Source organism: Schistocerca americana, chromosome 2 (genome assembly GCF_021461395.2).
Source record: "Schistocerca americana isolate TAMUIC-IGC-003095 chromosome 2, iqSchAmer2.1, whole genome shotgun sequence".
Taxonomy (NCBI): Eukaryota; Metazoa; Arthropoda; class Insecta; order Orthoptera; family Acrididae; genus Schistocerca; species Schistocerca americana.
Window position 1 is genome coordinate 1,042,285,996 of NC_060120.1, and position 4,633 is coordinate 1,042,290,628.

The 4,633-nt window shown below is 43.8% G+C and overlaps 1 pseudogene; it reads left to right on the forward strand.

Annotated features, from left to right (window-relative positions):
• The first annotated feature begins 860 nt into the window (after positions 1 to 860).
• LOC124596814 lies at positions 861 to 978 on the forward strand (annotated as a pseudogene).
• Positions 979 to 4,633: the final 3,655 nt, after the last annotated feature.

Consider the following 4,633-nt stretch of genomic DNA (forward strand, 5'->3'; position numbering starts at 1 on the left):
GCAGCCTCTACATGTCAATGAATGCTCTCTCTCTCTCTCTCTCTCTCTCTCTCTCTCTCTCTCTCTCTCTCTCTCCTACGAAGTTTTAATTTGATTCCCTTGCTGTAATCAGACAGCGTGGATTAAAATTATTTCCGTTTCTCAGGCATTTAGTTATTCGACATGGAAGTTTCTCGCGGCTGCCTCCTTGTATAAAGTTTTCATTAGTGCTCATACCGCGTCTATTCAGAGTTAAAACTCGAATTCTCGTAGATGATAACCTCCTTGTTCGCCAGGAGATAATGCCGGGTGCAAAGTCTGCCCGCTTTATAGTGGTGTTGAAGTTTGTCATTAGTCGAGTGACGTCTCTTGGTATTCTAACTTACATGGTTCAAATGGCTCTGAGCACTATGGGGCTTAACATCTGAGGTCATCATTCCCCTAGAACTACTTAAACCTAACTAACCTAAGGACATCACACACACATCCATGCCCGAGGCAGGACTCAAACGTGAGACCGTAGCGGTCGTGCGGTTCCAGACTGAATCTAACTTATATAACTGTCGCTACTTGGAGAGCGGGATTCTCATGCGCAAACTCGAGACATCGGCAATGACGTGTCAAAGCTCCCTCCCTGCCTCTCCCCCTGCCCCTTGCTCACCCACCGGCACGCCGTTGAGGGACGGCAAAGTAAACCACACCAGCAACACCTATGCCCTTGAGAATTACGTTTTTTGGGATCATTTCTTTGTGACACTCCATCTCAGGTGCTCATCTCCGGGCACCACTGAGATTATAACCTGCGTACCTGTTAAAATTTTTTGTGCCTGTGAATAAAAGAAGCGGGAGAAATAATAAAATGAACGCCAGAACTGGTTATAGCCAACGGCCTTGCCACAGCGGTAACACCGGTTCCCTTCAGATCACCGAAGTCAAGCACTGTCGGGCTGGCCTAGAACTTGGATGGGTGACCATCCGGTCTTCCGAGCGCTGTTGGGAAGCGAGGTGGCCTCATCCCGTGTGAGGCAAACTAAGGAGCTACTCGACTGAGAAGTAGCGGCTGCGGTCTCGTAAACTAACGTACGGCCTGGAGAGCGGTGTGCTGACCACAAGCCCCTCCATATCCGCATCCAGTGATGCCTGTCAGTACCCTTGGGCCTTGCAGTGCCTGTCCGGTCGGAGTAGAAATGATTATAAAACAAGCGGCAGAACTTCCCATGTGCACAAACAATTTTAACAGAGCGAATTATTCAAATTCAATAATTTTTGGAATATGTAACAGACTTGCGTTCAGAAGAGCTACGGTGGTGAACTGATCTCTGAGACTACAACGTGAAGATATAACTGAGGTTCCGAAACCCGCCATAACAAACGTTGTGTGTGTGTGTGTGTGTGTGTGTGTGTGTGTGTGTGTGTGTGTGTGTGCGTGTGTCTGCGCGTGTGAGTGAGTGCGTGTGTGTGTGTGTGTGTGTGTGTGTGTGTGTGTGTGTGTGTGTGTGTGTGTGTGTGTCTGCACGTGTGAGTGTGTGTGTGTGTGTGTGTGTGTGTGTGTGTGTGTCTGTGGTCTGTGTCTTCGAAGTTCACAGGCTCTCAACGGCTAAGTTACCAGCGCCCTTACAAATATTGAAGGAAACGAATGTAGCGAAATTCGCTAAAAATGCTGTCACACAGTGAGAAATAAACTTGACCCATATAATCACTCTATCTCAAATGCGGTAAGACAACGGGCAAAGGGTAAAAGGTGCTACACCTGCCATTAAAACGTAAGTAAAACGACAGAGGAGCAAAAAAACAGCCGAGGAAAATGCGACTGGTTGACCACTTACGAAACACAGGGGTGAACCAATCTGTAAAATACCTTAAGAGTGCTAAAACTGAAAGTAAAACAAGAAATACCAGAGAAGAGCTATAATAGCATCGAATTGAAGTGTGACTGGGTGACCACTTAGAGAAAAACGTGGGTGAGCCAGTCAATCCGTTAACACGTTAAGAACATCTCCCTAAAATTTTGCTGTTGTGGTTTTCAGTCCAGAGACTAGTGCATCTCGATGCTACTCTATCCTGTGCAAGTTTCTTCATCTCCCACTACCTACTGCAACCTACATCGTTCTGAATCTGTTTAGTGTACTCATCCCTTGGTCTCCCTCTACGATTTTTACTCACCACACTGCCCTCCAGTACTAAATTGGTGATCCCTTAATGCCTCAGAATATGCCCTACCAACCGATCCCTTCTTCTAGTCAAGTTGTACCACAAATTTCTCTTCTCTCCAATTCTGTTCAATACCTCCTCATTAGTTATGTGATCTACCCATCTAATCTTCAGAATTCTTCTGTAGCACCAGATTTCGAAAGCTTCTATTCTCTTCTTGTCTAAACTATTTACCGTCCACGTTTCACTTCCATACATGGCTACACTCCACAAATACTTTCAGAAACGACTTCCTGACATTTAAATCAAAACTCGATGTTAACAAATTTCTCTTCTTCAGAAACGCTTTCCTTGCCATTGCCAGTCTACATTTTATATCCTCTCTACTTCGACCATCATCAGTTATTTTCCTCCCCAAATAGCAAAACTCCTTTACTACTTTAAGTGTCCCATAATTTTACGAAACAATAACTGATAGATACAAATTTGTGTGAGTCCCTGTATAGTTTTTTTATGACCTGCTATACTAATTCATTTCCGCATATTTGTGCACCAAAATTTAGTTTTTCATGTATTACTTACATGTTCCTGCACAACTTTCAGAACGGCAACACATAAAATAGTAATCTTTAAGTCGTAACCACCTGTTGAAATACACGAGTGCTATTACTATCTGCAACTAATTTAATAAAATAAAATTATACAGACATGCGTCACAGCTTTTTATGAATTAAAATATTGGTTTCCAAAGGTCATGGAATTTCCAATCTGCTACTGTCGAAATATTGCTAACGGAACGAATACCACTTTATTAACTACATTTTCGTAGTCTAAGATCGATGGGGGTAAGAATCAGCAAGTAAACGATACTCAACATTTCCTTTGGTGCAAGCCCCCAGTTGTTCACCACAGAATGTCTGTAATACGAGCAACGTGCGTGTTGCAATACTGTAGAACTCTGACAGAGTTTAAAGACTTCTGTGAACAGGACGGCTGAGTGTCGCGAGAGATAACGAGCAGCTGCTTATTCGCTCGCAATCGGATTTCGGAACTTGGCGACGTACGAAGCTGATCAAGGCGAAACTTGACTTAACTCGTGGCCGTTGCCGGAGAGGAAGGAAATTGCCCATTACGTTCCACTGAGCTGTAATTCTGAGGCGGAAACGGCCGCCTTCTGCGGACTTTAAAAAGAAATGGCTATCGCAGAAGGCAGAGAGGAAGAAACTATGAGAAAAAGCCCGGGAACCTTCCCAGACAGCCACAGCTGTTCCGGCCACGGAGGAAACAATCCGAAAGAGAAAAAAGAACAGAGAGAAGTTTTATTTCGCGGAGCGAAGAAGAGCAACAAGAATCAGGCCTCGGAGACTCCGTTCTTCAAAGTCGAAAGAGGAAGAGCTCTCCAAATAGTCCACAGGCTGTGAGCGAATCCAGGGCAATCGAAAGAGACGTGGTGTTGAAGCATCAGCTTCAGTAACTCAAGTACAGACTGCGACGTGCACAGAAAATTTATAATCTGATGGATGTTACAGAATATCGCACAATTATACTTTACCTTGACAGCCCCAATGTTTTCCTTCTAAATTATAGACATTTTCTCCAATTACCGCCATTTCTTCATATTGTAGTAGTAATTCTGCACTGTAGTTACTCTCAGTTCGAAACTTACCGACCCATTCAGTAATTCAGCCACTTCATTTCTTTTTTTTATCAGACTGTAGTTAAAATGGAGCGCAAAGGCACCGTTTCTTCGTTTCACTCGAAATGTAAAGTTTGACAATATGATTAATATACACTGACGGAAAAATCGCAACATCAGGAAGGAGTTGTGCGACATAAACGAAAGTTATATAAGAACGAGATCTTTCACGACGGGACGGCCTTGTTGTACAAAATTAAAATGGGCAGGCGTGTTCCTGCATCTGAAAGAAACTGTCAATTTCGCTCCATTCTGAGGATGCAAATCAGGTTTGCTTAAAATATACCCTGTAATGGTCGTGAGTTAGGGTGGTTAGTCATGAGATTGGTCGAGGTAATGTGTAGTTAGTCGCGGATGCCTTTAAGGCCTCAAAGACGCCATTATCAGCACCTCACTGAGTTTGAACGAGGTCTTGTACAGGGTTATTACAAATGATTGAAGCGATTTCACAGCTCTACAATAACTTTATTATTTGAGATATTTTCACAATGCTTTGCACACACATATAAAAACTCAAAAAGTTTTTTTAGGCATTCACAAATGTTCGATATGTGCCCCTATAGTGATTCGGCAGACATCAAGCCGATAATCAAGTTCCTCCCACACTCGGCGCAGCATGTCCCCATCAATGAGTTCGAAAGCATCGTTGATGCGAGCTCGCAGTTCTGGCACGTTTCTTGGTAGAGGAGGTTTAAACACTGAATCTTTCACATAACCCCACAGAAAGAAATCGCATGGGGTTACGTCGGGAGAGCGTGGAGGCCATGACATGAATTGCTGATCATGATCTCCACCACGACCGATCCA